The sequence below is a fragment of the Amblyomma americanum genome, chromosome 1, assembly GCF_052857255.1.
Source record: "Amblyomma americanum isolate KBUSLIRL-KWMA chromosome 1, ASM5285725v1, whole genome shotgun sequence".
Taxonomy (NCBI): domain Eukaryota; kingdom Metazoa; phylum Arthropoda; class Arachnida; order Ixodida; family Ixodidae; genus Amblyomma; species Amblyomma americanum.
Window position 1 is genome coordinate 244322359 of NC_135497.1, and position 21782 is coordinate 244344140.

The 21782-nt window shown below is 48.3% G+C and overlaps 4 non-coding genes across 4 annotated transcripts; all 4 read right to left on the bottom strand.

Annotated features, from left to right (window-relative positions):
• Nucleotides 1–582: 582 nt before the first annotated feature.
• Nucleotides 583–654, bottom strand: TRNAQ-UUG (transfer RNA glutamine (anticodon UUG)). Its single transcript has one exon. It is a non-coding gene; the product is annotated as a tRNA-Gln (tRNA).
• A 3-nt stretch (nt 655–657) lies between these two features.
• TRNAE-CUC (transfer RNA glutamic acid (anticodon CUC)) lies at nt 658–729 on the bottom strand. Its single transcript has one exon. It is a non-coding gene; the product is annotated as a tRNA-Glu (tRNA).
• Nucleotides 730–1727: 998 nt separating this feature from the next.
• Nucleotides 1728–1799, bottom strand: TRNAQ-UUG (transfer RNA glutamine (anticodon UUG)). Its single transcript has one exon. It is a non-coding gene; the product is annotated as a tRNA-Gln (tRNA).
• A 3-nt stretch (nt 1800–1802) lies between these two features.
• On the bottom strand, nt 1803–1874 carry TRNAE-CUC (transfer RNA glutamic acid (anticodon CUC)). Its single transcript has one exon. It is a non-coding gene; the product is annotated as a tRNA-Glu (tRNA).
• Nucleotides 1875–21782: the final 19908 nt, after the last annotated feature.

The window sequence follows — 21782 nt, forward strand, 5'->3', positions numbered from 1 at the left end:
CCGTGGCATTGTCCCAGAAAAAGATGAAATATCTAGAATGTGATATCTAACGTGCCGGATAACCGCCGTTCTTGTACCCTTGCGCATGCCTACAGCTATTGTATGTTTTTTTCCTGTTTTGATCACCAGGTGGTATAAAAAACCCTACTGGTCTCGAATAAAACTTAGTTGAGAGTCAGCGCTGTTGTGTCCCCTTCTTGTTCTGTGCCATCTTTGCGCTGTAATAATGAATGTAGGTAACCAACTCGCCCAAAATGTTGTATTATGTGAGACAGGCGTCTTCTCATTTCCCTTAAAACCAATTTTCAGTTCATATTCCTTCACTTATGCGCAGTTTGGGCGTCCAGCAAGATATGTGCGACAGGGATCCTTTCCTTCCCTTGAAAACTGGATTTTGGGGAAAGGAAACGGAGCAGTGTCGGTCTCACATATCAGAGACACCCGAACCGAGCCCTAAGGGAAGGGATAAAGAAGCGACTAAGATAAGAAAAAAAGAAAGAGGAGCCGTAGTGGAGGGCTCAGGAACAATTTCGACCGCCTTGAGATGTTTTAAAAAAAAGTCGAGGACGAAAAAAAAGACACTGGCCTCACCGAGATTTGAACTCGGATTGCTGGATTCAAAGTCCAGAGTGCTAACCATTACACCATGAGACCGAACTCCGACGCCGGGGATCGAACCCGGGCCTCCTGGGTGAGAGCCAGGTATCCTAGCCACTGGACCACGCCGGAACACAGCAAATAAGGGCACGCGGGAGCATAATGAAAGACCAAACCATATAGGGGAAAAAACCTAAAAAGAAGCGCACATCTATGCTGGACACACTGCTCTCGCTGACTGCAGAGTCCACGGTCTGTGTTCCGAGTTTGTATGATTATAAAAAGCGTTTCGGTTGCAGCGCTATTGCCACTATTGCTCTTCGACGAAAAAAAGAACGCGACCAATGCGAGAGAAGTGCGGCCACAAAAGCTCTCTTGTTTACGCAGTGGATTTAATAAATAGCAACAATAGTACGGATACTCTTTTCTGCTTTGTAAAGGCCGAAGGTGTATTTCAAAGATTTAGATATTGTACGCAACCACGCATGGCATTGCAGTGACAGAAGGCGGCTGCTAAAGCAGTCGATCGCCTATGGTAAATAAAGGTAGCTATAGCTTGCACGCGCAACACGGCGTTTTACATTTATCTTGAGGGGAAAAGGGGAGGAAAAATTCGTAGCATGCACTCACTAGCTGCTCAATGCGCTGCAGCATCGTCTGCAACATCGCTGAATGTAACTTGCTGCTGTGATCGGATGGTTGTGCAGACGGTAATTTACGTTTTACAGGAAGCTGTTTGCCTGTACCATCCAACGAAATCTTCGTGTCGTCAGAAAAAACCCAGGAGTGGGAAAGTGCCGAGATATGCGAGACAGGCGTCGTCTCCTTACCCTTAAAATCAATGTTCACTTCATATTCCTTCCCTTAGGGCGAAGTTCGGGTGTCCACCAAAATATGTGCGACAGGCGTCATTTCCTTTTCTTGGAAATTGGATTTTGGGGAAAGGAGACGGCGCTGCATATGTCTCACATATCGGCGACACCCGAACTGGGCCGTAAGGGAAGGGATCTTTAAACGAGCGACTAAGAGAAGAAAAAAAGAAAGAGGGGACGTAGTGGAGGGCTCCAGAATAATTTCGACCGCGTGGGTATGTTTAAAAAAAAAGTCTCGAGAACGAAAAGAAAACACGCTGGTCTCACCGAGATTTGAACTCGGATTGCTGGATTCAAAGTCCAGAGTGCTAGCCATTACACCATGAGACCGAACTCCGACGCCGGGGATCGAACCCGGGCCTCCTGGGTGAGAGCCAGGTATCCTAGCCACTGGACCACGCCGGAACACAGCAAATAAGGGCACGCGGGAGCATAATGAAAGACCAAACCATATAGGCGAAAAAACCTAAAAAGAAGCGCACATCTATGCTGGACACACTGCTCTCGCTGACTGCAGAGTCTACGGTCTGTATTCCGAGTTTGTATGATTCTAAAAAGCGTTTCGGTTGCAGCGCTATTGCCACTATTGCTCTTCGACGAAAAATGGAACGCGACCAGCGCGAGAGAAGTGCCGCCGCAAGCTTAGTTGCGCATCGAATTCCTCTGTAAAAGGGTAACGAAAAGCTGTCTTGTTTACGCAGTGGATTTAATAAATAGAAACAATAGTTCGGATACTCTTTTCTGCGCCGTAAAGGCCGAAGGTGTGTTTAAATGATTTAGATATTGTACGCAACTACGCATGGCATTGCAGTGACAGAAGGCGGCCGCTACAGCCGCCGATCGCCTATGGTAAATAAAAGGTAGCTATAGCTTGCACGCGCAACAAAGCGTTTTACGTTTATCTTGAGGGTAAAAGGGGAGGGAAAATTTGTAGCATGCACTCACTAGCTGCTCAATGCGCGCTCAATGTGCTGCAACATCGTCTGCAACATAGTCTACAACATCGTCTGCAACATCGTCTGTAGCATAATCTGCAACATCGTCTGCAACATCGCTGAATGTAAGTTGCTACTTTGATCGGATGGTTGTGCAGATGGTAATTTACGTTTTACAGCGAAGCTGTATGCCTCTACCGTCCAACGAAACTTGCCTGTGGTCAGAAAAACCCCAGGAGTGGAAAAGTACCGAGATATGCGTCACAGGCGTCGTCTCCTTACCCTTAAAATCAATGTTCACTCCATATTTCCTCCCTTACGGAGCAGTTTGGGTGTCCACCAAGATATGTGCGACAGGCGTCACTTCCTTTGCTTGAAAGTTTTATTTTGGGGAAAGGAGACAGCGCTGTATCTGTCTCACATCTCGGCTGACACCCGAACAGGGCCGCAAGGGAAGAGATAAAGGAGCGACTAAGAGAAGAAAGGAAGAAAGAGGGGCCATAGTGAAGGGCTCCGTAAATTTCTGCCACCTGGGGTTCTCTAACGGGCACTGACATCGCACAGTACACGGCCCTCTATAATTTCGCCTCCATCGAAATTCAACAGCCGCGGCCGGGATTGAACCCGCGTCTTTCGGGTCATCAGCCGAGTGCCATAACCTTTGAGCCACCGCTGCGGCTCAAAGGCTAAAAATTGAATGAAAACAGCATAGCTTCGCTGTCCAGCCACTTTCACAGCGTGGATTGGAGCCACATTTTTTTGTTTTTTTCCCCGTAAGGGACGCCGAAAAACCACCTCTGGCATGTCAAACGCGTCGGTATAGTAACAAGTTGCTGGCGACTGACCATCCATGCACATGAGCGGTTTAACGCTGCCAGACATTACACACGATCATTATTAAGGACGCTTCAACAGCTAATAGAGAGTTCTACATTCGAAAATTCACGTTTGCGCATAGTAAACGGAAGCATCTTGCGCGACATTATGCTTTATGTTATATCATTAAACATATGCAGATGAGATATCTCCGGTGATAGTGGCGCCATCCGGTCTTGATGAAGAAAACAACTACAATAAACCGGTGCTCGTTAGGCCTAGGAGCTACCGAATCGTCCAACAAAATAAAAAAACAGGCAAAATTTATCGTCCATCCGATTTCTTATACGCAAGATAAGACGAAGTGAAAGACCCGTACCCAGTTTGCAGCCAGTTCACGCGCCGAAATACGCAGTTATACAAACGAGTTCGCTTCGTAACGAGAGGCTGCGATTTAGAGCGCGCCGCCTTGTTCGCACTCCTTCAGCGTCTGCTGCTAGAGGAGCGTGCGTGATGTGTTTGACGTCACCGTCCGGTTTCTTCAACCCACTGATCTTCACTAGGTGGCTGGATGCCGATTACGCACTTCCGTACGGTGCCTCGATGCGCGCCCACCGCCGGCGGATGGGAGCGCGCTCATCGCGGCACCCTACGTTCTTTCCGAAGCTGGCGCTAGTTAAGCCACCTGAAGTTGGATGGCATGTCCCAAATGTCCGGTGTCTGCTATGCATTTCAATTGTTCTCGTGTAATGTGTGCTGTAATATGAAAGGAATAAGCAAGCTGAGCGCGCGAAATGTAAGCATTGTTTGGGGAACCCTGTAATTTCAATGAAACCGAAGAAAACAGGCACACAGGTCTCATCCTGCCGCAGCAAAGGGCTACGTGCATAAAACACTACGTTGTCTGGTTCTCTTCCGAGCGTAACTAGGGTAAGTAATGGAATGACGATCAGTCTAGGCCATCTTAAAACCGAATTTTCGCGTAGGAAAGAAACGGCGAATGATGGCGCAGAAATCCTGACACTCGAAGAGCCTCTCGTTATACAGCCTCCGCAGTTTCAGTTTCGAGTTGGTGGCGGACGATGTCTCGTCTCATCGATGGCGGGTGACGGTTATCGCTTTAGGGTGTCATTTACCTTCCAGACGTGCTTTTAACCTAACTCCATAGCTCAGCCACGTTTCATCTACACAGCACGAGAGACGACTGACGAGAAAGACGAATGTAGCAGCGCGCGCGACAAGCGCTGTTTGAAATCAACTGCACCAAGCATCACGAATTAAAGCCCATTCGGGCATAATTTGATACAATGCGAAACAGTACATGATACACTCCGTGGAAAAAGCAGCACCATAACTTTTGGAGGCGCTAATGTGAACCAGCAGAACACCGTCGGCACCTCACCAGGCAGCGGCTTCGCCCTCACTCCGGTTCGCTAGAAGCAATATTCGGTAACTTGCATCACAATAAAGACCAGAGTTCGCGACGCCAGCGCAACGGGACGACACAGAGCTGTGTGTAGCGGCGCCCTGCCGTCTGCAATAGTGTCGTCCCATTGCAATGCAATTGACCCTTATTTTTGAAACGTTTTTCCCGAAGACTGCTGGTCTCTTCATGCAGTTGACGGTGCAACAGCCAGGCATTGTCGTGAAAAAAAGACGAGAACGGCGAAAAGACGAAATACCACGTGGGAAACGAAAACGAACAAATTGCCCCTTGCCCCGCCGCGGTGGCTCAGTGGTTAGGGCGCTCGACTACTGATCCGGAGTTCCCGGGTTCGAACCCGACCGTGGCGGCTGCGTTTTTATGGAGGAAAAACGCTAAGGCGCCCGTGTGCTGTGCGATGTCAGTGCACGTTAAAGATCCCCAGGTGGTCGAAATTATTCCGGAGCCCTCCACGACGGGACCTCATTCTTCCTTTCTTCTTTCACTCCATCCTTTATCCCTTCCCTTACGGCGCAATTCAGGTGTCCAACGATATGAGACAGATATTGCGCCATTCCCCCCCCCCCCCCAAAAAAAAAACAACAACTGACAAACCGGAAAAAAATGAAAATTGGCTTTGAGGAAAGGAAATGACGCAGTAACTGTCTCACATATCTCGGTGGACACCCAAGCTGCGCCATAAGGGAAGGGATCAATGAGGGAGTGAAAGAGGAAAAAGGTGCCTTACTGGACGTCTCCGGCATAATTTCGACCACCTGGATATCTTTACGTGCACTTACATCGCACAGCACACGGACGCCTTTTGCCTTTCTCCTCCATAGAAACGCGGCCTCCGCGGTCAGGTTCGAACCCGAGTACTCCGGCTCAGTAGACGAGCGCCTTAACCACTGAGCCTTTTGCGCAACTCACGATTCTCGAGGCAGTTTATGGCGAGAAGGCGTGCCTTTCACCGAGCTAGTTTGTTAAGAAAAAAAAGCGCACACAAAAGAATGCAGCCGCTGCCTTAAACAGTACCAGACCGCAGCAACTACTGTTTCCTAATGAAAGTATAAAGTTAGGATCTAAGGGGCATTCAGTATTGAGATGAAGAGTACCACAGCTGATATAGTTCCCCTTCGTTCCCGAGCACGGGAAAAAAGAACCTTTGTTTTTAGTACCGAATGGACACCTCTGTAGTATCCCCCCCCTATATTTTCACTGTACTTCACCTTTCGAATTCTTTGTAACTGATTATTTTTGGCTTTAGGTACACTATCGATGGCGCGCTGCGCAGTATGCTTAGTCATCCTGAGGGGAACAGTTCTCATTGAAGAGCGCCACTTACTCCTCACCAGAGAGAGAGAGAGAGAAACAACTTTATTGTAACACCAGTCAATGAACGCCAGGAGAGAAGTCCATCTCGCCTGTCGGCCCTAGCCGTCGGCCGGGATCCCTTGGGATACAGCAGCAGCAAGGGCTTGACCGATGATGTCTTGCTGGACGTTGGGGTCTGGGCTGCGGAGCAAAGCCTCCCAGGATTCTATAGTGCGTGAGCTATCATATTTAGCCGGGCACGTCCACACCATGTGGACCAAATTTGCTGGCTGATCGCGAAATTTGCACTTTGACCTGAGAAAATTTTTTTTTCTTCGTAAGTATACCGGACTGCCCCGGTGGAAGCAAAACAGAAATACATCATTATTAGCCAGAATCTTTACCTGAGATGAAAGGAGAACATGCTGCCTAGCGCATCGTAATCACGTTTATAGAAGATGCAGTCAAACGTGCAGGCGCAGTCTGGTACTGGGTGTCCTACTTTAGAAAAGTCCTCCGAATGGCAGAAATAAATGCTTTAAAGTAACAACAGGCGGAGCTTTCAGTGCTCTGGCGATACTGACATGGGGGGATAAAGCCTTAAAAACAAAGAAAACTGCAGCGTGGTTCAGGGGCTCTTTAAAATATTGACCGATCACCAACCAGCTCTGTTTGTTGCTTCACTGAATCATTGCATTGGCACCACAATGCACTACCTTCTACTCTTCACGTTTCGTAGCTGCGGGTACCTTTGTACCGTGGGGTTGGAGCGAGCGCAGGCGCCTGCGCAGTGCAACTTAGACATCGCGTTGTACGTGGCAGCACCATTCAGGCGCCGGTGAATTTCTTACTTCATATTGGTAGCACCTGAACGAAAATCGGCGCCGTTGGGACACACGTAAGCACCATGCGGATACCTGATGCTATTCTCCGGCATCCACATGGGAGCGATAGGTTTCGCAACGCTGCCGTCGGGCACTCGAGGAAACTTTTGGTGCGACGCACTTCGCACCTTCGAGACGAAACCCGCTGCAGTTGAGCGCTGTTCGCCATACATTTCGGCAACGATTGTTCTCCCCCCCCCCCCCCCGAAAGTGTTCGGTCCTCTATCGTCTCTCAACCACAGCTATCCTGACCTTACTCCTCTCTCGACCTCTCCTGACCTCACGCCGCCTGCTGCTGCATCACGTGACGTTATTTGTTCCAAGTTGAATTTCTGTACAACTAATTACCTAATAACGAATCGCGTGACGCTTTGTCTCCGAAGCAGCAAATCCTTGTTTATTCTTTACGGCTTTTTATCAGCCGGCATATTCCACAAGGCCGCCTTCTAACGTCAAGTTTATACAGCCATGCTTTGCTGTCCAAAGTACGTACATTTAGCGTAATCCTTTGAAGCACATTGTACACAACTGTGTACACTAAAAAGTGACGGCTTGTTGTTAGAACGTGCTACCCCTTGCCCTGATTTCTTTGTTGCATACGAATCCAGAAACATTCGTATTGTAAGTTGCGGTGCATTTTGCGATATATATGTAGCCAGCTCAGTAAATATTTCACAAAAACATGAACCTGGTCTCGCGTACTTCAGCTTCGCTATGTGGTGTTTTTGCCATTTTATTTTAAGTTTGTGAAATTAGGTACAGGTTCGGAAGATATTTTACTTGACGGCGAAATCCTCACTGCCCATTAGGCAAATGCCAGCGATGTTTATTAGAGAGCGGCAACCTTTCACCACCACAGTTTTTTCATCTACACAAATGTGTACAAAGGGCCTTTATGTAACTGAACCGTATGCTCCCCGCCAGTGGGCATTGTTGGGATTCAGGTAGCGTGGTTGGGCCGGAGAGGGGGCGACTAAACTCGGAGGAAGAAAACATGGAAAACTTTATACAAAGATTATTTACATACCGTACAAGTGACAGCAACTGAGAATGCCTTTCAGTTAAAGGGAGCTTCTTAGCAAGCAAAAGTCTCTCCGCCAGCGGGGTCCCTCAATACCACACCAGCAGCCCGTTAAATACCCTTCCTATTCCCCATATCTCTGACTAAAGAATACAGTTCGGAGAACGATGTCCAATCGAGCGAGCAGACGAAGGCACTGCAATGGTACCGCCCACGGCAGGAGCGGTGCTGGTGCTCTCTCAGCTCGTTGATGGAAAGGGTAAAGGACTGTCACGTTCTTGTCAACACAGCTGCCAGGTGGGCGCCCACGTGGCACAGGAAAGTCAAGCCTTCTCAAAGCAGGGGGATCAACGACCTTGCACTTGCCCGCCTGTTCGAAACGCAGGAACTCTGTCGAACACACAGCTGTCCGTAAATTGTCATCCCCAGTGTCACTCATGAAAGCAACGCTCCGTCCGGCGACCAGATGACATACTCGGCCACGTGGTGCCACCACTGTCGCTGCTGCTTCCTCCATTGCTTCCGCGAACGCCAGTCCTTGCAGCCACATTTCTTCCATAAGGCTCATTCCTTCAAATTGGTTTGGTTTTCTAGTAATTCTGGTCGATTGAGTCCGCGTCTCAATTCACTTTGTCTGGAAGGCACGCCGGGCATAACAGAATCTAGCTGCGCTCAGCCATTCACATGTCTCTTTCAAGTCAATAGCGTTTTTTGTCCAGAATTCTGCCTCAGTTGGTTTTTACTGAAAAAAACCCATGGCGCGTCAGGAAAGTTCGCCAAAACCGGAATTTATACCAGATCGGGAACCATCCCGCATGTTAGCTCTGTATAAAAAAGAACTAGATAATGGAACGTGACTATTGAGCTTCAGCCATCTTTTAACATGTGAGCGAAGAAGTGAAGGAAGAGACGCATTTAGGAAGCGTCGAAGATCGTATCTTCGACGTATCGCGAAGAGAAGGAAGCAGACGTGCTGACGTGTTCTTGCTGGCCGCTGCTGGTTTCTGCATCTTCTGGTGGTTCCGGCTTGTTCATCCTTAGTGAGCCCGTACTTCGTTGGGGGGTTTTGGCCAAGGCGTAGTTTAAGACGCAGTTCATGTGAACCTGACAGTGCGTTTTGCTGAGAGATGTCGTTGACCTCCCCAGGTGGAGGGTCGGCAGCTTGGTTCGCCAGCTTGCCAGCCCAAAGCCTGCCACTTGAGTCCTTCCACAAAAATGACATTGATGCGGTTCCCGTGGCTATCGTCCCAATCGGTGAGGGTGCGATCAAAATGAAAACCCCCAAACTAATTCAACAGGAGCTAAGATCATTGACTGCCCAATACCTGCAGATCTCTGAAGTGCGTCCATTTGGCCGTCGAGGAATTGTGTGCAAGTCCTCGGACATCGCTTGTGTTGCACACTTGCTTAAGTGCACAATTTTCAGCTCGCTGCCTGTGAAAGCATTCATTCCCGAACAGCTTGCATGTGTCAAGGGTATCGTAAGAGGTGTCGACCCAGCATCGTCCCCGCAAGAAATTCTACAGGAATTTCAGGATGCAGGCGTTGGGGTCCCTTCAGTCTACCGCTGCAGTAGAGAGGTAAACGGCTCGCGTGTTGCTAATGAGTCTGTAATAAAAACTTTTGCTGGCTCTTCCTGCCCTGCTGAACTAAAAATCTGGCCGATTGTATACCGTGTGGACCCTCTAGAACCCCGCCCGCTTCAATGCACCAACTGTTGGCGGTTCGGGCATAGCGGCAAAGCATGCGAGTCGGAGGCCCGCCGCCGTTTACGTGGAAAAGGTCATTCTGCTGATAACTGCACCTCAGAGCAGCCTCATTGTTGCCTCTGCAGCAACATTCACTCAGCTGATGATGCCAACTGCGCAAAACGTAGTGAAGAGCGTAGCTTGTTGGACATTATCAAAGAGAAGCGGTGCTCAAGAGCCGATGATTACGCTGTTCTTAACAGGAAAAAGATTCATATGCTAGTCGTAAGCGCGCTTCTTTTGAGGACATTGAGTCCAACTTGACTGCCTCAATTGTGGCCACAGTAGAAAAAGCTCTTAATGTGGTTGAGCGAATGCTAAATACTTTCTCTGAGGCGTTGGCTCAGTTTGTTGCAGTTCAGTCTGCGTCACCATCAACACTCGTCCTGGCAGCAATGTCTGCATCTGTTTCAGCTTCCGCAGTTAGTGCTAGCCGCTCTACATCACCTTCTGATGTTCCCCAGGTCCCACCTCACATCTCTGTTCCTAGCAGTGAATGTCGCAGTGGCATCTGCACAACAGATGTCGAAATGTAGTGCCTTACACAGAAGCGCCGTGCTTCCTCATCACCATCTAATTCTAGTTCTCCACAGATGAAAGCTAAAAAGGGACCACCCAAACTTCATCTCCATGTTGATATCCTTAAAGAGGCGGTTTCGGCCTCTTAAATTGGTCAATAATCATGGCAGGTATCAAAGTTTTACAATGGAATTGCCGTTCCGTCTTGTCTTCTCTTCCAGATCTAGACATACGTATTCACAAGCATAAGCCTGATATTGTACTTTTACAAGAAACGTGGTTATCACCGTATAAATCATTTTCAATGGGAAACCTTCGAGTTTTCAGGTCAGATCGAAATGTTGGCAGGAGAGGTGGATTGGTAACCATGCTATTTAAAAATTTGTCATCAGGCATCTAACTCTAAGAAAATTCTTCTCCCTGACTGTGGGCTTTTAGCGATCAAAATTTAATTTCCGCATTGTGCTGATATTACAATTGCTAATGTCTATTTTCCTTTATGTGTACACAGGACAGACTGTTTAGACAGCTTGGTGACTGGCACAAACAGTGCAGTCATCGCAGGAGATTTTAATTCTCACCAGTGACTGGGGGAAGTCGTACTGATTCCTGCGGCCAGCTTCTCTGGTCGTGGCTGTCTGCAAATGCTGTACGCTGCCAAAATTCTAGAGAAATAACCTTTATGCGAGGGGTTGCTCGCTCAGCCATTGACTTAACATTATCAGCAGGTAGGCTAGATGTGACTAATTGGTCGACAGAGGATTCGGCTACGTCTAGTGATCACTTTCCTATAACTTTCACTACCCGGTTATCTCCTCTTAAAACTAGTTGTGTAACCCATAAATTTGTCAACCACAAAATTTATAAAAATCTGATGTCCGCCTCACTTGCCTCTATAGTTAATACAAGCCGGGATGACAGAGCTCAGCAGACAGTTTCATTTTTGCAAAATGCAATAGACCACTCAATATTCGCTGTGCCCGCAGTAGTCTCTAATAAACAGACGTCTCCTTGGTGGACACAAGAATGTGGGAAGGTCTATCGTCGCAGAAAAGCGGCCTGGAAGAGGCTGTCCTGTAACCAGAGTCCGGCTAATTGGTTAAATTACAAATTCTCTGCATCTTTAAAAAGAACACTTGCAAAAGCCAAGGAGGAGTACAACCAAAATTTAAATACATATCTTTCAAATCCTCGTCATCGGAAAGCCCTGTATAGATTCATGGAACGTAACAAGAGTTCTTCCGTCCCTCTTCGCACTAGTTCAACAGTGTTATCCCCAGAAAAGGCTCAGGAGAGCCTGGAGTGTATTGCTCAGGGATTGGCGTTACGCTTCCAGACGGAGAGAAACGTCCCTTTGTGCACAACTTCACCCTCTTCGGATTATACCGAGGTTGACGCATCAGAGCTCCTCTCCTGCAGCTCCTGGACCAGATGGTGTCACTGTTGGTATGATTAAAATTTTAGCCCAGGAGTTTACAAGCGCCCTCTTAGATATGGTCAATGCTTCTCTGGAAAATGCATTGATTCCAAGCATTTGGAAGACGGCGAAAATAATTTTATTAATGAAGAGATGTAGGAAAAGGATACGTCTTAGATAATATTCGGCCAATTGCGCTGACTTCAAATTTAGTCAAATTAATAGAATAGTGCACAGTCGCCTCACAAAACATGTTCATAACATCAACGGTCTCAGCTCAGCCCAGATTGGCTTTCGTCGTGGATGCTCTATATGGTCCGCGCATATGGATCTAGAGAGCAGAATCCGGCTCTCGCTACGCAGAAGAGAAGTTTCAGCTTTGGTCACTCTTGATGTAGCAAAGGCCTACGACAGTGTTGAGCATACTATTTTACTTAACAGACTTGCTCAGTTACATCCTCCAACCTACATTTATGCGTGGATATTTGAATTTCTGAAGGACAGATTCTTTTACTGCGCCGAGGGAACCCTATGTTCAAATACATATTATCAATCAAGAGGTGTGCCGCAAGGATCGGTGCTATCCCCTCTGCTTTTTAATATTTTGGTCAGTGGCATCCCCATTTGTCCTGATATAACAGTTTTTGTGTATGCAGATGACATAGCTTTTTTCGCCTCGGCCAGGGATATCCACTCCCTTTACCACATTCTGCAGGGATATTTGGATGCTCTTGGAGTATGGCTGCAGGGTATTATTTTATCCCTGAATGTAGACAAATGCGGAGTTTTGCTATTTCCTCCAGACAGGCCTTTGCACATTTCATTAGTCCATCGCTCTCTCCAGATTCCACAAGTGGAATCCGTAAAATATCTGGGTGTTACTTATCACCCAGCATTAGATTGGAGCCTTCATATAAAGAACAATGCGTTTAAAGGAGAACGCGCTCTAGGCCGGCTGACAAGAATCGCCAATAAAAAGTTTGGGATGCGCCGCGACACGTTATTGTTACTATACAAAGCATACGTAAGACCTATACTTGAATTTGGTTGCATTCTGTTCTCTGGTAGCGCAAGCTACAAGATTCAACCCTTAATCTTACTGGAAAGGCGCGCTCTCCGCCTCTGCCTTGGTCTCCCAAAATCAGTTTCAAACGCCCTGCTTTATCTGGAAGCCCGTATCCCTGATCTAACTTCCCGTTTTCAAATACTGACGGTGCGAACTTTTCTCAGGTCGATGGACCCTGTGACTGATGTCAGTACTCCTATTTTTGTGTCTCAGCCGGCCTTATTCTTTTCTCATCGTTGGCCACGGTATCAAATGCCACAAATTATGTAAACGCAGAACCTTTTAACACCGATTGGTGTTGATCTCAGTTCTTTGCAGTGGGTTGATGACACGCCGCCAGCAGTGGAATTCCATTTCGACTACATCTTCCCATCTCATGCGAAACACATGCCGGCAAACATTTTAAACGGTATTCTCTCGGATCACATAGACGAATACCCCCATCATACGGTGCTTGCTACCGATGCCTCCGTCAACTGCCAAAAAGCTGCAGTTGGCATCTTTTCGCAGGATTTGGCATGGATCTATTCTGTCCGCATCCCAGATTATATTCCTATATTCTTTGCGGAATTTTTGGCTATTCGAATGGCCCTTCACAAAATTCTATGCCATGTGTCTCATGTTATTATTCTCGCTGATTGTTTGTCAGTGTCAGACTCCCTTGACACTTCACAAGAAGATTTTTTGAGCCGTATCCTGCGATTTTTGTCCCATGCACTTTGAAGGTGGTCCGTTTCGTGTGGGTCCTTGGCCATGCAGGTATTCGTTCAAATGAGGTGGCTGATTACTTAGCAAGGTCGGCTCTTGACGGGTCAGTGACACATCCCGTCCCGAATTTCAGCCTGCTGGCGATTTCCAGGTTTCAGCGGTTCCTACATATATCAGACAGGTTACGAGATCCCTTACTAAATACCACTGACTATCAGCACTTAGCATATAATTGGAACGTCCGTTCGTGTAAATCCAGGCTGTGTGAGGTGACAATGACGCGGTTGCGGTGCAGGATTCCAAGCTTGAATTTATATCTATGCAGGTGTGGGTTGACACCGACGAACCTATGTGACGCATGTGGGAAAGTTGAATCTTTAGACCATTTTCTCCTCTACTGCCCAAAGTTCGCACTTCAGAGAAAGATTTACCTGGAGGTCCTTCTCTCCAGGTTAGGGCTCCCTTTATCTTTGCCAGTATTATTATTCGTTATTTATTATTGTTATTTGTTATTTGTTATCTGTTATTTGCCAGTAGTAGGGATTTGCATTGGATTCTATTTGTGGGTTTCTCCACGATTACATAATTGCAACTGGTAGGTTGATGTGCTAATTCTTTTAAAGTTCTACGAGCTCTTCTTTTTCACCAAAATGCTGTCTGTTATTTAACTGTCAATATTGTTCTGTTGTTTTTATTCATTGATTTTTCAAAATTCACGATTGGTGGTACAATTTTGTCGTCATCTTCCATGGAAACTTCTTTCTTTATTCAACTACACCTTGGCCAATCCCCCCGCGTGGGTATGCGCCATATACCTGGGGTGAAGAATAAGAAGAAGGATCGCTTTTCAGGCAACAACAACACCGACAACAACAACAATGCTGCCAAGTCGCCGCCTGTCTTGTGCAATCCTCCACAGCGGGTATGCGCCATTTTCCGACTGCGGCAGAAGCGCACCGAGGAGAGCTAGCGCTGCTGCCATTGCGAAAAGCTACTGTTTACATGGCGGCGCATTGAAACCGTCGAAGCTTTCGCTATGGTGGTGCCGCCCTCCGATTTATGGCTTCTTGCCGGCTTCGTTGGTTCACCCTAGAAAATTCCCCGCCAATTCGCCCACGGTCCGCCGGAGAAGCATTTCTTTACCGCTGCCCCCTGACTCCCAACTCTTCACTCGGATCGCTCCGACGCGCTTTCGGGTTTACATGGAGTTTTCGGAGGTGCAGTCTTGTCTTTGTATTGTATCAGACGCGCATGTACTCTATGTATGGGCCCTGGCCAGCATGCTATCTATAACACGTGGCTGTTATCATGCAGCCACCGGTAGACTATATATGTTGGGAAGCAATCGCAATAAACGCTCTTCTTCTGGTTGCTTCCACGCTGTGTGTTCTTTGTTGGACTCCGGAATATGGTGTCAGAAGTAGGGTCGCCCTCACGAACGGAGTAACACGCTGGTGGAAGGGGCGTCGCTGTGCACTGGCACGATGGATTTAGCGAAGCCACCGCAGCCACTGGTGATGTCCGGTAGCACCAAGAAGAACTGGAGCCTCTTCAAGCAGTGGTTCGAATTGTTCCTGCAGGTCACGGAGCCGACGAAAGAATTACAGACGGAGGGAGCTAGGACCGCACTGCTGCTCACCGTGGCCGGAGCGGACGCCCTAGAGGTATTCTGCAGTTTTATGTTCTCGGAGAACGAAAACAAGGAATATAATGAAACAGTTACGATGAAGTTTGAGGAATACTGCAAGCAGCAGCTGAACGAAGTGTACGAACGGTATGTCTTCTGCTCAAGAACGCAAGTTGAGGGCGAATCTTTCGAACATTTTTCACGGGACTTGAAGAGACTTGCACGCAGTTGCAATTTTGGAAGCCTAACGGACTCCATGGTCAGGGACCAATTTGCCTTTGGAACAAATAATACGGAATTGTGTGAAAAGATGCTGAAAGTTAAGGACCTTACGTTACTGAAGGCGGAGGAAATTTGCAAAGCTCAAGAGGTATGCGCCGAGCCAAACAATGTATGGGCTCAAGCGGAGAAGCAAGTAGCACAAATCAAAACGCGCAAGCAAGGCAAATGTTCAGCTTGTGAACAATCTGTGGAATGTTCAGAGCAAGACGAGGCTCAACGAGGACAGGAAGTGGCTCAGATGAAACACGCAGGCAGTTCAAGTGTTCCAAGTGTAACCGCTTCCACGAACATTGGCAGATGCCCAGCATTCGGCAAAACATGTTTTCGGTGCCGTGGCGTTATCCACTTCTCGGCCTGTAGCAGAAAATGCTCTCAAGTGAGCGAAGTATGTGACGTGCAGGCAGGATTTGAAATCCTCTACGTCAGCTTGGGCAACTGAGCCGATTGGGTCATCCACGCGATAGTGGCTTCCCATCGAGTGTCTCTGATAGTAGACACAGGCTCGCAAGCGAATCTGTTGCCTTGCTCGGTTTTTCAAAGGCTCAAAGCGAAGTCTGCTTTAAGAGCAAGCCCCTCCGTCCTCCGCTCATATACCAGCGACGTTATAAAGCACATCGGCGTCGCTACGCTGCAAGTGGCTGTGAACGACCGAAGTGGGCATTTCGACATTTTCATTGTTAAGAAGAGCCGCCAGCCCATTCTGGGGCTGTCTGCCAGCGAAGCGTTACGACTAGTGTCTTGTTCTATCAACGCTGTACACACGAACAGCACTGACGAACTGGTCACGGAATTTCCCGAGCTGTTTCAGGCCATCGGCTGTCCAGCACGCCAGTACCGCATGGTTGTGCGGGAGGATGCAAGACCGGTAGTCCAGCCGGTGCGACGGGTGCACTTGGCGTTGCTCGAGCCCCTGCGAGAAGAGCTGGAAGGGATGGAACGTGCTGGAATCGTGGCCAAAAACAGCGAACCGACGGACTGGGTGAGCCAGTTTGTTGCAGCACGCAAAAAGGATGGGAAACTGCGCTTATGCATTGACCCAAGGCGAATTAACGAGTGCCTAAAGGGGAGAGCATTATCAAATGCCGAAACGAGAAGACTGATTCTGAGCTTGCCGGTGCCGCTTTTTTCTCTCGCATCGACGCTTACTCGGGCTTCCAAGAAATCCCCTTAGATTAGGCTACGTCAAAGGTGCGCACAATTGAAACGCCCTTTGGACGCTACCGTTTCTTGAGACTTCCCTTCGGCATTGCTTCGGCGCCTGAAGTTTTCAAGAGAACTATGAATAAAATATTCGACCAGGCTCCAGGGGTGCGAATCTATATCGATGACATACTGATATGGGGGAGCACCAGGAAGGAGTACGATACTCGCCTCCGCACAGTCTTGCAACTGGCTAAAAAGGCCGGTCTGACGCTCAATGCGGCGAAATACAAATTCGGTGTCACCGAAATTGACTTCTTGGGTGATGTCATAAACAAAGACGGAATAAGATCTAACCCCACAATGACCGCATCATTAAGTGAAATGCCTCCGCCAAAGGACAAAACCGGCGTTCACAGATTGCTCGGGGTCGTGAACTACTTCGGGAAATACATACCGCATCTGTCGGAAAGGACGGCGCTTCTAGGAAGCCTTATTAAAGACAACGGTTTTGAATGGTCTGAAAACCACTCTAAAGAATGGCAAGCTGTCTGCGACACATTGAGCGGTCCACCTTTGCTAGCCATCTTTGATCCTGCTAGGGAGACGAAGGTCGTTGCAGATGCTTCCAAAAATGGGATTGGTTCTGCCCTTCTTCAGAATTAGGGTGGTAGTTGGCGGCCAGTCGCCTATGCATCACGCACAATGACTGAGGCTGAACAAAGATACGGAAAAATAGAGAAAGAAACGATGGCCATTACTTTCGGTTGTGAGAAATTTTTTCATGTCGTTTACGGCCGCAAGTTTGTCATTGAAACAGACCACAGACCACTGTTAGCAATTGCTTCTAAAGCCTTTGGCGACATGCCACCAAGACTGCAATAGTTCTTTCTGTGCTTGCTAAGGTACGATTACGTTCTTCACTTTGTCCCAGGCAAACAACTGTTCCTGGCTGATATGCTATCAAGATCAAGATCAAGATATGCGACAAAGATGACTTCACTGATGACGTCGACATCTATGCAGTGAGCGTGACTTCTGAGCTGGTAAGCAAAAAAATGTTTGATCGACTGGCAGAAGCGAGAGCCACTGATCCAGACTTGCAGGCAGCGCTGCGGTAACCAAGGAATGGAGAAGAAATTGAAGTGTGGATGAAACCATTTGGTGCTGACTTATCAGAAGTCAAGGGCATTGTTATGAAAAGGACCAAAATCGTCATCCCAAAGGCTGTGAGAGATGAAATACTCGGTCGCATTCATAAAGGTCACTAAGGCATAAATAAGTGCAAAGCGAGAGCCCGTCGCTTGTTTTTTGGCCGCGACTGAATACGGACATTGATAACATGGTCAAGACCTGTTCTGCTTGTCAAAAATACGCGTACAAACAACAAACCGAGCCAGTGGTGCTTAGGTTGATCCCAGACCATGCTTGGTACAGTGTGGGTGCTGACATTTTTATGTATGGCGGAAACTCCTACCTGTACGTGTTTGACGCGTTTTCAAACTTTCCTGAAGTCGAAAAGCTAATCGACACAACGACATGCGCTGTGATTGCTACACTTAGCTCAATTTTTGCAACTTGTGGAAGTCCGCTGGAAGTCTGCACCGACAACGGTCCTCAGTTTTCATTCCATCAATTTGCTTTGTTCGCATCCAGATACGAGTTCAAGCACGTGACGTCGAGTCCGAGATTCCCACGGTCCAATGGCCTCGCCGAGCAAGGAGTCCAAATTGTGAAAAGAATGATGAAGACTGGCGAGCTCAAAGAGGACTCCTGGTTGAGTCTACTCGGCTATCGCTCGACTCCACTAGCCGAAGGCCGGTCCCCTGGAGAGCTCCTTCAAGGCAGGAAGTTACGCGCTCGGTTACCAGACTTCGTGTCATGCTCCAGTCAACTGACGTTTCGGAGCCAACCACGCAGCCAAAGACCATACAAAGGAAAAACTCTGCCAGCTCTCAAGAAAGATGCAGTTGTACGAGCACGAGGGGATGCATGGGACTGCAAGGCTCGAGTCATGCGCCGGGTGACACCAAGGTCTTATCGCGTCCTTACAGAGGACAACAAGGTGCTTCGTCGCAACAGACAATATCTAGCCACACGTAAGCCATTCAGACGTGACTTAACGGAAGATGACGCTCACAGTGGAGACATTTATCAGGAAAACGCGGAAGCACCACAGTCTACAACACAGCCCACGCAGTTGAGCCCAGGAAAGCGCTGGAGTATCGCAGCCTACAACCCAGCCCACGCAGTATGTGCCAAGGTGGTCGACCCGACAAAAGCGACAGCCCAGTCGTCTTCACTACGACCAGAATTTCCACCAAGTGTCTCGTATTGTGCTCGCAGACTTTTAAATATTGCACTGAGGGAGATGTATTGTATCAGACGCGCATGCGCTCTATGTATGGGTACTGGCCAGCGTGCTATCTGTAACACGTGGCTGTTATCATGCAGCCACCGGTAGACTATAAATGTTGGGAAGCAATCGCGAATGAACGTTCTTCTTCTGGTTGCTTCCACACTGTGTGTTCGTTGTTGGACGCCGGAACAGGCTTAATCTACCCCACGGTGTAAGAACATATTCTCACACCGTGATCTACCCGCTGCGACTCTGCCGCGAAGTGAGCTGTTTACTTGGCGTCGACGCGGGAAAAACCGGCCTCGCTGCGATTAGGTCGTAGGCACGTAAACCGAGCTGGTCATTCCTTGAGGACGACAACAATAACAATGCTGCCATACTAGGAAGTAAGACACTAAGGCACGAAACGCAACCTCCACTATATTAAGATAGAACTGAAGTGTGCAGTGAAGTTCAGCCCATAATCGGGAACGTCGAACAGAATTTATCCGTGACAAAGAGTACGCGAGGTTTTCTTGCTACCTAAACAAAAAGATAATCCCTAGACTTAATTAGAAGTTCAAAAATGTTGATGTCTATGGATTGTTTGATACAGTCAAACATTAAACATCTGATTTTGTTCACTGTTGTGATTGGCAAGCGGAGTGATACAAGACACCGCGACTCACTGTTGGCAACTGGCGTTTGTTTTTGTTGTATCTTACTATACTATTTACTCCATCAACAGGGGAAGCCACGTGTGCCGCAGCCTGTTCATAATACCACTTACAAACCGCAGACGTACATGCCGTGCACATTACATGTTTCAAAGGCAATTCGGCCGTTTTAGGAGGGAGATGTTAGCCCCCTTTATGAAACAAGTGGTTGCTTCTGGCCCCTTCCCGCGTCACAAGCATGCACAGATTAGGTTACGATATTATTGTAATTATTGTTTTTTTTTTTGAAGCGATGTTTATTGCCTCTGGGCATAAAACTATGAAGTGATAGATGAGTAAGATGGTTAAATAAATGAAAAAAGGTGGGCTGATTTGATGAAATCAAGAAATGAACGATGATATGGACCCTGTGTTCAGACAATATAGGAATCCGGATTGTCCGGTAAGAGTCCCACTGAAGCTAGGTGCCGAATTCTCGTCGGCTTCAGCGCCGGGCAGTCCCACAACAGGTGGCGGATATCCGCCTCACAGTCTCTGTTCTTGCAGACTGGACACCCTGGGCGGGGATATAAATCTTCAAAATGCGGCCACTTGCGTGTCACAGTTGGAGTTAAGACAACCCCGACCCGTATCCTCCGAAGCGCTGCACGGGTAAGACCACGGGGGAGGGTTACCGCACAAGGAGAGATTAAAGCACGTGTGCGGCGCAAGGAGGTGTTCCTTTCTTGTTAAAAGGAGGGTGGTGTCATCCAGAGTGAGGACTCAAGGCAAAGACGAGGTTGGGGTCGAAAGGCGGGTCGCAGAATCTGCGCGGCTTTGTGCTCAGGAGGTCACGCGGGATCCACTCAATACAGATTTGCTGCGGGATGCGTGCCGGTAGACGATGGATGTCTTGGCAGATTTCTAGGGTGCGACTGGCTCGTCGCGGTAGGCGTGCGACGTGAAGGGCGTCGGTGTGAATGACAATGCCAGCCGTGGGTAGCAAGGAAACGGTGGGCACAGAGCAAAGTGCCTCTTGAACCGCAAGCATCTCCGCACAGAAGGAGAAAGGAGGTTCTGAGAGGCGAAACCTTGACGTTTTGTTCAGAACAGGCTTGCAAGGACAGTAAACTGTCGTTGTTGTTTCGCAGGCCTGGATGCTTGCGTCAACGTACATAACGATGGAGCCATGCGGCAGATTGGCGTCTTGCTCTGTAATTCGGTCGCGAAACGACGATGCCGCGCGGGTAGATGATGACCGATGTAGATCAGTTGGCTTGTTATCGCTTAGCTGCACAAAACCCCAGGGAGGAAGAACTGACGGGGGCGGTTGTAGAATGGAGTGCGATGAAGCGTATGCCCTGAGTGCACACGTTGTGTGTGCAAGGCTTGACATTAGGCGGAGAGTATCGCGTCGTTGCTGCACCAGCTCATCTGGTGTATTCAGCTGCGCATGTTCTTGGAGCGCCACGTTCGGTGTAATGCGGGGAAGGCAAGTGATGATCCTCAATGCCTCTCGAATAACAGCTTCTAGACGATCCCATTGAGCCCTCGTCAAGTGCTGGAATTGGGCTTGGTAAACGAGGCGCGGTTGCACAACCGCCCGCACCAACTGTCGTGCAACATGAGAGCGGGCTCCGCCTGTTTTAGGAGCAATGCATCTAATCAGATCCAACGAGTGAATTGCTTACTTTTTAGCCCGAGAAAGCCAAGCAGTACCTGTTCCTGACTCCTGTATTGTCAAGCCCAAGATTTCTACGGTCGAACTTTCTTGTATTGGAGTTCCGGATAGATGGAGACGAATTGGTGTTGCAGCCAGCTTACGGCGCCCCCAGCGGTTGGTCACTGACACGAACGTGGTTTTGCTCACTGAAAGCGGCAGACCAATTGAAGAAGCAAAAGTCGACGTAATATCTATGGCTAATTGTAGGCCTGCTGCTTGAGTCATCAGGTCGTTGTGAGTGCTCCACACCGTTATGTCATCAGCATACAATAAGAACTTAATCTCAGAGACATCATATGAGCGCCAAGCAAAAGGGATAAAATCAATATTAAATAATGTTGGCGATAACACTGATCCCTGGGGTACGCCGCGAAGAGGCACAAATGATCGAACGGCCTCACCACTGAGGCGTATGACAAAGTGTTGGCCTTCAAGGAAGGATTTAACAAATTTGCGCACTTTAACGGGGAAATGCAGCATGTCAAGCGATTCCAGGAGACAGCATGACTGATATTATCGTACGCCTTTCAATATCCATGGCCAGTACAGTAGTACATTGTGGCTGCGAGCTGAGGCCAGAACTGCTGACGCCAAGACAGCCAGTCCATCTTCTATACCTATGGACGTACGAAAGCCGATTTGGGCGGGGTGGTAGAAACCATAGTGCTCAAGCCACCACGACAGTCGTGTGGCAAG